Source organism: Triticum aestivum, chromosome 7A (assembly GCF_018294505.1).
Source record: "Triticum aestivum cultivar Chinese Spring chromosome 7A, IWGSC CS RefSeq v2.1, whole genome shotgun sequence".
NCBI classification, from domain to species: domain Eukaryota; kingdom Viridiplantae; phylum Streptophyta; class Magnoliopsida; order Poales; family Poaceae; genus Triticum; species Triticum aestivum.
The window spans coordinates 229,956,336-229,967,684 of record NC_057812.1 but is presented as its reverse complement, the minus strand read 5'-3'; positions in this window follow the sequence as shown (position 1 = coordinate 229,967,684).

Here is an 11,349-nt window from a genome sequence, read left to right as displayed (position 1 = left end):
TGGCGCGAAGGGCGGCCTGGGCCCCGCTGAGCTGCTCCCTCAAGTCGGCATTGGCTCCTGCAAGCATGAAGATAAAGGAAAAATTAATAAGGGGAAGTCGTCAAGGAAGATCCGACCCGGCTGCTCAGCAGTCGGCCCGAATCTCGGGGACTACACCTAGTGGGTGCGCTGACGCGCCCCCACAGGAGATGAACGAGACAAACACGCACTCCGACTGCTGGTCAGGTCCTCAGTTCTCCGGCCCAGCTCCTGAGCCTGGGAGTTGAAGGCAGCTGCACGAAGGTTATGGTACTCCTGGAAGATTATACAGGAGGCAAGGATAAGTTAAGTTGTCAGAACCTAGTAAGTTCCAAGCCACCCGCGCAGCAGCCGGCTTGGAACTCGGGGACTACACCCAGTGGGTGCGCTGACACGCCCCCACGGAAGAAATCGAAAGAGCAAAATAACCAAGGACAAAAGACTCACCCGGATGACGGCCCGCGTCGAGAGAAACTCTTGAGTGTATCGCTGCAGCGAGGCGGCCTGAGCTTGAAGCCGGTTCCGGACCTCCTGGGCCACCGCGTTCAGCTCGCCCGTCCCCCCGCTGGGAGTCCACTCAGATGCGCTGACGTTGGCCGCCTCCAGGGCCTCCGCCGTCTGGCTAGCGCCCGCTGCTCGGTGCGGTTCCGGCGCGGAGGCGCCACCCCCTACGCGCCGGCGCAATGCTGGCTGCACCTCGAGGCCGGCCCCTGCCGCCGGCTCGCCCCTAGATGGCTGCTCTGGCGCCGCAGCTGATTGGCCGCTTTGGCCCGCTCCAGTCGGCGTCATCTGCGACGCCCCCTCCACGAAGATCACGGGGTCCTCCCGCCTCTCCATCACCGGCAGGCCTTGTTCAACCTCCTCCGATGGGGGCACGGGAACGTCGGGGGCCACGGCGCGGAGGGGAACAACGAGCAGCGGAGGCCGGTTGTGCGAGGCCTCCGCCTCTGTCTCCGCGGCTGCCGCCTTCGCCCGGGCCTTGGCCGCCGCGTCGGCCTGCTCCTTCGTCGCCTGGGCGGTCCTTCGCTCCACCGCCTCCCGCTCCTCCCGCGCCTCCCGCGCGTTCCGCTCCATGGCCTCCTTAAGGTCGGCGCGGGGATCCACGCGGCGGGAGCTTGAGGATCCTCCAGTCGGCCCGACTACGGAGCCGCCAGGACCTCGCTCGAGAGAAAGCGGCGCCCTATGCGGCAAGAAAAGAAAGGTTTAGAAGAGTTTCGGACGAAGAAGACAAAAAATATATACGCAAGACATTCGACGACTTACGCAGAGATCGCCTGCGGCTGCTTCACCGCCTTGCGGAAGCGGGCCGCCTTCGCGGCCGCCTCATCCCGCTTGGTCGCCGCCGTGGAGGGCTTGGATTTTTTCAGCCGGCTGCCGAAGAAGGTCAACGCGGCCCGGCGCTTCTGCGCGCCGCCACGGGCAGCCGACATGGCAGACGAGCCCGTGCCTTGATGATCGGGCGCCGGCTGGCGGTGCGGGGCGACTTCGACCTCGTCGTCATTCGGCCAGTCCTCGAAGCTGGCCCCGAGTCCCGCGCCTCCAGCCTCGCCGCCTTCCCCCATGATGGCGTCTTCCATGGCGGCCGCTCCCAGGTCCGGATCGTCGGTGTCGTCCACCGTGCGGTCGGGGAGGAGCTGGCGCTCTACCCCCGTGGCCCCGGCTGTCGGCGGGAGAAGAGGGTTCTGCAAAAGGCAGACCAATTGATCAAGAGTCGGCTATCATGAGGCCGGCTACAAAAAGGAAGAAAGAACTTATGGCAGGCGGAGGGTTGGCGCGGGAATACGGCTCCTTGCCGTATCGCCAATCCTCGGCGAGCTTACAGTTGGAGATATAATTCACCATGTAAGACACCTCTGCGTGAGGCATCTCCCTGGTGCCTAGCCGGCACGGGTCGAAGTGGCCGCTCATTTGGCAGATCATGTGAGGTCGGCCTTGGAGCGGAAGAACCCGGCGCTCCATGAAGGCGGCCACCAAGTCGGCTTCGGTCAGGCCCTCCGATTGGATCATCGCCCGAAGCCGGGAGACGGATGTGTTCCCAGCTTGAGACAGCGACCTGGCCTGGTAGCTCCACGAAGGCTGCCTCCCAGCCGGCGGGTCGGCTATGTAAGCCGGCAGGTTGACGTAGTCGCCTTGCTGGGCGATGTTCTTCACGTAGAAATAAGACTTCTGCCAAAGCTTCACCGACTGGATCAGCGGAATGGTCGGGAACGGATTGTTCTCGCTCGCCCGCCTCATGGCAATGAAGGCTCCGTAGGGGGCGGGCACGCCGCGACGATGGTGCTGAGCTTGCTTTGGAAGAACTCCCCCTAGAGCTCGAGCATGGGGAGAACTCCAAGAAAACCCTCGCACAGGGTGACGAAGGCCGACAGCAGCATCACCGCGTTGGGCGTGAGGTGATGCGGCTGGAGGTGGTAGAACTCGAGGAAGGCTCGAAGGAATCCGCTCGCCGGGAGGCCGAAGCCACGCAGGCAGTGCGAGCAGAAGATCACCTGCTCGCCCTCCTCCGGTGCTGGCGAAATCTCCCTCTCCGGTGCTTGACGAACCCGCACAAGGTTCTTGCCGGGCAGACACCGCGTCCGGCGGAGGAACTCGACGTGGTCCTCGTGGACGTTGGAACCATCTCACGAGCTCGACATCACCATGGGAGCGATGCGGCGGGGAGCAAGACGAAGCGACGGTGAAATGGCGCGGCAAAGGATTGCTGCGGCGGGGAGCAAGACGAAGCGACGGCGGAACGGTGCGGCAGAGATTTGCTGCGGCGAAGAGAAGAAGAAGGAGGGCAAGAAGGGGCGGAGTGAGGGAGAGCGCGCGAGCCTCTGCCGATCCCCTTCCTCCTCCTACTTATAGACTGCGCTGAAAGTGCAACTATCCCTAGGTGGTTTTGGTAATTCATAACAACATATAGCTCATTGAGCTAATGCTATTCCAAGATGATTATTTCAGGAAAGCTCAATGATTGGCATGGCATGGATATGAAAGTGGAACCCTCAAAATGCTAAGGACAAAGGATTGGCTCAAGCTCAAAAGCTCAATACTCTTCATTTTATATTTTAGTGATCCAAGATCACATTGAGTCTTTAGAAAAAGCCAATACTATCAAGGAGGGATGAGGTGTTGCTTAATGAGCCTCTTGCTTCATGTGCTTAGTGATATGCTCCAAAACCCTCAACTACTTTCCCATATCCACATATGACCTAAACCCTAAGCCAAACTCGGTCCTACCGATTCTTCCTATCCGGCGCCACCGAGTTTCACTTGTCATAAGCCACTGCCAAACCCTAGCAATTCGGTTCTACCGATAGGGATCTCGGTCTCACCGAGATGGGATTGCAAACTCTCTGCTTCCCTTTCGTAACTTTTCGGTCTCACCGAAAGAGCGAATCGGTCCCGCCGAGATTGCAATGTAAATCCAGTATTTCCCCTTTGTAACTTTTCGGTCTCACCGAAAGAGCAAATCGGTCCCATCGAGTTTGCCTGACCAACTCTCTGGTTAGCTAATTACCAAATTCGTTCTCACCGAGTTTGTGTAATCGGTCTCACCGAGATTACGTTATGCCCAAACCCTAACCATATCGGTCCTACCGAGTTGCATGTCAGTCCCACCGAAAATCTCTAATGGTCACTAGATTTACATTTTCGGTCTGACCGAGTTTGTTGATTCGGTCCCACCGAGATTGGAAAACTGTGTGTAACGGTTGGATTTTGTGTGGAGGCTATATATACCCCTCCACCTCCTCTTCATTCGAAGAGAGAGCCATCAGAACACATACACCATTCCAACTCATATGTTCTGAGAGAGAACCACCTACTCATGTGTTGAGACCAAGACATTCCATCCCTACCATATGAATTTTGATCTCTAGCCTCTCCAAGTTGCTTTCCACTCAAATCTTCTTTCCACAAAATCCAAATCCTATGAGAGAGAGTTGAGTGTTGGGGAGAAAGGAGTTCATTACCTACACACCATTTGTTACTTCTTGGAGAGTGGTGTCTCATAGATTGGCTAGGTGTCACTTGGGAGCCTCCGACAAGATTGTGGAGTTGAACCAAGGAGTTTGTAAGGGGAAGGAGATTGCCTACTTCGTGAAGATCTACCGCTAGTGAGGCAAGTCCTGTGTGGGCGATGGCCATGGTGGGATAGACAAGGTTGCTTCTTCGTGGACCCTTTGTGGGTGGTTGCTTCTTTGTGGACCCTTCGTGGGTGGAGCCCTGTGTGGACTCGCGCAACCGTTACCCTTTGTGGGTGGAGCCCTCCGTGGACTCTCGCAACCGTTACCCTTTGTGGGTTGAAGTCTCCATCAACGTGGATGTAGGATAGCACCACCTATCCGAACCACGGGAAAAACATCCGTGTCTCCAATTGCATTTGAATTCTCCAAACCCTTCCCTTTACATTCTTGCAAGTTGCATGCTTTACTTTCCGCTGCCAATATACTCTTTGCATGCTTGCTTGAATTGTGTGATGATTGCTTGACTTGTCCTAAAATAGCTAAAATCTGCCAAGAACTAAAATTTGGAAAAGGTTAAGTTTTTATTTGGTCAAGTAGTCTAATCACCCCCCTCTAGACATACTTTTGATCCTAGAAGTGGTATCAGTGCTTTGGTCTCCATTTGCTTTGATCTCCATAGCTTTTGGTGGTCATAGCCTTGGTTTCACAACCTAGGAGAGTATGGCGTCTAGCGAGGGAAATTATCACCGTAGAGGTTCCTACTTTGATGGTACTAATTTTGCTAGTTGTAAGCATAAAATGAAAATGCATATTCTTGGACATAACCCCACCGTTTGGGCTATTGTGTGTGTTGGTTTGCAAGGTGACTTCTTTGATGGGAGAGAACCAAACCGTGAAGCTACCGCGGATGAGTTGAAGATGTTGCAATACAATGCTCAAGCTTGTGATATTCTCTTCAACGGATTGTGCCCCGAAGAATTCAACAAAATCAGCCGTCTTGAGAATGCGAAGGAAATTTGGGACACTTTGATTGATATGCACGAAGGTACCGACTCCGTCAAGGAATCCAAGTTGGATGTGCTTCAAAGCCAACTTGACAAGTTCAAGATGAAGGATGGTGAAGGTGTCGCTGAAATGTACTCTAGGCTTGCTCTCATCACAAATGAGTTTGCCGGCTTAGGAAGTGAAGAGATGACCGATAGATTCATCATCAAGAAGATTCTAAGAGCCTTGGATGGAAAATATGATACCGTGTGCACATTGATCCAAATAATGCCCAATTACAAAGATCTCAAGCCAACGGAGGTGATTGGAAGAATTGTTGCTCATGAGATGTCACTTAAGGATAAAGAGAAACTTCACAGCAAATCAAGTGGTGCCTATAAAGCCTCATGTGAAGCCCCTACATCATCAAGTGAGAAACAAGACTTCAATGAAGAATTGAGCTTAATGGTGAAGAACTTCAACAAGTTCTACAAGAGTAGAAGCAAAGATAGAAGCTTCAAGTCAAGGTCCTACAATGACAAAAGATCTTCTAGTCGAGAGCGAAACTGCTACAGTTGTGGAAGACCCGGACACTATTCCAATGAGTGTACGGCTCCCTACAAGAGAAGGGAAGATTCTCCAAAAAGAAGAAGCAAAGAATCACCACCGAGAGAGAGAAGGAGTAGAGATGATCGTTATGAACGAAGATACTCACGGAGAAGCAAGGATTCGGAAAGGAAGGAAAAATCATCAAGGAGCTACACAAGACGAAGACATCAAGCTCATGTTGGTGAATGGGTATCCGGCTCCGACTCCGACAGCCACTCCGAGAGAAGTTATCACTCCGACTCCGAAGATACTCAAGATGAAGGTGTTGCCAGTCTAGCACTTGTGTCAACCAACTCCTACGACATATTTGACTCACCAAATGAAGGAATTGGAAGATGCTTCTTGGCCAAAGGTCCTAAGGTAACACATCCCGAGTATGTTGATTTCAATAGTGATGAAGATGACTTGTTAGGTGATGATTTGCTTGTTGACAACTCTAGTGATGAATACTATGATGAAATGTCAATTAATCATGCTAATCAAGATAAAACGAATGACAATGATAAGGAAAAGATTGAGGCTCTAACTAAAGAACTAAACACTCTTAAGTTAGCTCATGAAACTATCTTCGAAGATCATCGAGAACTTTTAAGATCTCATGAGAAATTACGCTTTGAAAAGCTCAACCTTGAGCAAGAGCATGAGTTCTTAAAAGCAATAAATGATGATCTCCGCAAGAAAAGTTCTTCTTACATTGCCAAGCGTTTACTCTTATCCAATTACATGCCTCAAGTCAAGTCTAGTAACAAGAACAAGAAAGATTCTTCCTCTAGCAGTAACAATGATCATGCTAAATCCAATATTGTTACTTCTAGTAGTTCTCTTGATTCCACTAATGACTCTCTTAGACAAGTTACACTTGAGCAAGAAAATAGCTTATTGAAGGGAATTATAGAGAAAGGAGTGTACAAAGGCCTTGCCGGGAGCAAGCAATTCGAGGAAATTGTGCGCAAGCAAGGAATGCACCAGAAGAATCAAGGCGTTGGTTTTGAACGAAAGTTCAATGCCAATGGAGTTGAGTGGGAAGAAGATCAATACCCCAAGACAAAGTTTGTTACTCAACAAGAGAAGTATGATACTTCTTTCAAGGGGACACAAGCTCAAGATGATCTTCCACCACAAGACTACAAGCAAAAAGGCAAGGACAAGCTTCAAGAGGAAATTGACGCATTTGAAGAAGCTCCTAAGACCTTAGTCAAGTGGATTCCCAAGACTACTTCAAGTTCCACTTCATCAAGTACGACTACAACTCCAAGGATTCCCATCAAGATGGTGTGGATCCAAAAGAAGAAGAACTAGAGAGTTCTTGAGGGTGACTCCGCCAACATACTTCACTCTTATCATTTTGGCAAGAACAAGTGCAATCAACTTCCACATCTTGCACTAGTTCAAGGAGTCACAAACCCTCTTGTTGGTAAGACAAGGGACAAGGTAACCTAAAAAGTTTTCATGGACATCATCTTGTGTGTGCATCACTCTATGTCTATGGATATCCTTGTTTGTTCCTTGTGGGACTAACCCATGTAGGTATTGAAAGTGCAATTCACTCAAATGGATAGCTCCAAGTGATCTACATCAACATTGAGCATCCACATCTTCAACATCTACATGAAGTCATCATCGACGAAACCCAAGGTTAGTTCATCCCTCCAAGGGGGGATATCACATCTAGGGGGAGCTTTACTCTAAGACTTGAGCTAAAGCAACTCTAAAGATGTGAACACAACAATGCTTTATGTAAAAGTGGTAACCCCACTTGAGCTTAAACGATGAGTATGACCTATGATCAAGTGTTCTCACTTGACTCCTAACTCAATATACTCATATATAGATGACCTTGTAATTGCAAATTGCTTGATATATGCTAGAATTGGTTGTGCATGCCTTGCCACAAATTTCATTTGCCATCTTATTGTGTGAGCATGCTGGTTGCATATTTTACTCATTCAAGGACATCCACTTGTTGTTTTGATCATTTGGGTTTATTTCCTTTGCCAAGTGGATGGACAAGAATGCCTAAGAACCTCCTCTAGCTATCTATGCTTTTCTCATCTCAAACTCTATTCATGCTGCATCACAAAATTTGATCAAGTCAGATTCGAACCACTCTGTGTGAGGAGCGCTCGGAGTCCCCGATTCGTCATAGACTTAAACTTCCAAAACCTCTTTATGATTCTCGGTCTGACCGATACCCCACTTTCGGTCCTACCGAGATCATTAAGTTGATCTAGGTTTTCGATCTCGGTGCAACCGATTTGAACATTTCGGTCACACCAAGTTTCAGTAACTGCATGCAGTTATGAATCTCGGTGCCACCGAGTTGTTCCACTCGGTCACACCGACAGGGTCGGGCTATATATAGTCATGGGCAAAATTTGGAAATTTCTCCGAACCCCTTCTCCCGCGCGATAGCCTGCTCTGCCAACGTGGTCTCCGGATCATCTTCTCGCCGCCAGCCGCCTCCAGTCACTGGTCTCCGTCGCCGTCAACGGGAATTCTGCCCCGCCGTTGCCGCCGTAGCGAGTCTCCGCCGAGCTAGGGTATGGACTCGATCTTTGTGCTATTCTCCAATCCAATTCTCAGCACATTGTGATCATCATGATTCTTGCCACGATTGAAACACTCCTATCCAGTCAATACGCCCGTAGATTAGCTTTGATTCGAAAATTTTAGGGTTAGGTTTCCGCCGAAACCATCTCGGACCCACCGAGTTGAAAAACTCGGTCCCACCGATTTGGCTTATGCCATTGCACAAGTGAGACTCGATCTGAGCGAGAATTACTTATCGGTGTGATCGATTTTGGAACTCTGTGAAACCCTAGCAGTCTCGGTGCCACCGAAATGTGACTCGGTCCAACCGAGTTCAATAGTTTAGGTTCCAAAACTGCTTCGGTATCACCGAGTTTAAAAATCGGTAGATCCGAGATGATTTCAGTGGGAAACTAAAACTAAGTTTTTGGATCATTCTTGTGCAAAAATCTCTGCATTTTGTGATGCTCATCTATTCTACCTCATCTATAAACTATTCACAGGGTCAGCAGTCAGCTTGTTCAACATGTCTGATCAGAGTGACAGCCAGAACTTGTCAGAGCAGCAAGTGCAGATGAGTGAGGGCACTAGTCCCTCCAGCTCTTCAGATGATGGCAGCAAAAGTACCCCAAGCTGATGGGTGATGCCATAAGATCAGGGGCTACTGCATCTAAGCCCAAAGCTGCCTCCAAGCCAAAACCAAAGAGGAATACAAGGAGCATTCCTGCAGCTGAGAAGAACAAGGCCCTAGTGCCTGAGACTATTGCTGAAGAAGAGGATGAAGAGCAAGTTCTTAGAAAGCTCAAGCCCAAGATCCCAGACCACAACGATGCTCATCCTGTGGCTGACGACATGAAGCTCAGGAGAGATTCAGGGATGAGGAAGTGGAGAGAAGCAGACCCGTATGCTTCAAGGAGAAGGACTGCTGTGGATTATAGATTTCACACCAAGGAACAGCAGGACTTCTATGAGACAGTGCTGCTAGATAAGAAGCCCATTGTTTGTGACATGAGATGGGTCGACTGGACTTACATGAAGGAAAATGAGGAACACTACCCTGGAGTGTATGACAGCTTTAGTGCGTGTGGAGTTGCAGACTTTGTTGGGCAGAAGCTCACAAAGTGGAACGAGGAGCTTATCATGCAATTCTACTCCACAACACACTTCTACCCAGATGGAAGGATCACATGGATGTCTGAAGGTATGAGGTACCAATCAACTATTGAGGAATGTACAAAGTTGATCAATGCCCCAGAGGAGCAAGTAGATGACTTGGACATTTATGCCAAGAAGAAGATGGACCACAACTCAATGTCCAACATGTACAAGGAAATTCCAAATGAACCTCTTGACACTTTCAAATTTGGCTCAGTGCACTATCTTCTGTCAGGGCTGCCAACAATCAATTGGATATTGAGGCACACCTTATTGCCCAAGTCTGGAGATCACAAGATGATCAGAGGCCATGCAATCAACTTGCTTCACGTCTTTGATGTGCCACAGAAGTTCAAGGTCATGAGCCTCATAGTAGAGACTATCAAGAGGACTGCAGCAGATCAGAAGAGGAGCTGTGGATATGCACCTCAAATTCAGGAGCTCATCAACTCTAAGATGGGCACGGGCATATATTTATTGGATAAGGAACACCTGCCCATCCGTCCAGATTTTGAGGACAATCAAGTTGTCATGACTGAGAATGAGCCATCGTCTGCCCAAGCACAAGCAAAGAAGAAGAAGGCAAGGAAGGAGAAAGCTACCAAGATGCCAACTCAAGAGGAGGCATCTGAGTATTTCTTGAAAACTAAACAAGATCAGCTTGGTTACCTGATTGCATCCACCCTGCAGATTGAGAAAGGACTAGCCACCCTAAATCAGAACCAGGCAAGCTTAGAGAGGATCATGGAACAAAAGTTCTATGACTTGGATGTCAAGGTGACAGAGATTCAGACTGCAGTGGAGCAGCTCCAGGATGACATGCAGGAGAGGAGAGGCAGGACTACCACTCATGCCTTTGCCAGAGCTCCACGAGGTCCGAGGTCGTCTGCCATGCCAGTTGCTGACACAAGAGCCACCACTTCTGCACCAGCTACAGCTTCAGTTCCACCAGCTCCAGCATCTACTTCAGCTCCAACTCTAGCGTCTACTTCAGCATCTACAGAAGCCTTTGTCCTTGGAGTGATCCGGACTCCACCACCACCAGAAGATCAAGCCTGAGCGTTGATCTAGCACTATGCATTTTCTAGGAACTTTTTGGTAACTTGTTGCCAAAGGGGGAGAAGATGTATAGATCATAGGCTTCGAGAGAGAGTGTGTTGTTTTTTTCTCTCTTGCTTTATTTGGTGGTTTTTCGAACTTGTTTGCTTTTGAGTGCTTGAGATACTATGTCATTGCTTGTGAGACATTGATGATCATGTGTTTGATCATAAGCTCCACTTAATGCTTGCTTAATGCTATTATCTTATCTATCTTATGTGATCATTCACTATTCTTGGTGATGAGTGCATGTATTTCATTCTTATCATTTTAAGCGCTCCACCAAGATGTATGTGACTTGGAAGAGTAACCCATGACTCTAACTCCTTGTGCATTTGCAGTCCAAAGCAAATTTTAAATATGCACAAACTTAGGGGGAGCTCTTACTTATCAAATACTTCTCAAAGCGACGATATATTTCATGCTTATTATCATTTGTCGAAGCTTTGATCTATATGTTGTCATCAATTACCAAAAATGGGGAGATTGAAAGTGCAACTATCCCTAGGTGGTTTTGGTAATTCATAACAACATATAGCTCATTGAGCTAATGCTATTCCAAGATGATTATTTCAGGAAAGCTCAATGATTGGCATGGCATGAATGTGAAAGTGGAACCCTCAAAATGCTAAGGACAAAGGATTGGCTCAAGCTCAAAAGCTCAAGACTCTTCATTTTATATTTTAGTGATCCAAGATCACATTGAGTCTTTAGGAAAAGCCAATACTATCAAGGAGGGATGAGGTGTTGCTTAATGAGCCTCTTGCTTCATGTGCTTAGTGATATGCTCCAAAACCCTCAACTACTTTCCCATATCCACATATGACCTAAACCCTAAGACAAACTCAGTCCTACCGATTCTTCCTATCCGGCGCCACCGAGTTTCACTTGTCATAAGCCACTGCCAAACCCTAGCAATTCGGTTCTACCGATAGGGATCTCGGTCTCACCGAGATGGGATTGCAAACTCTCTGTTTCCCTTTCGTAACTTTTTGGTCTCACCGAA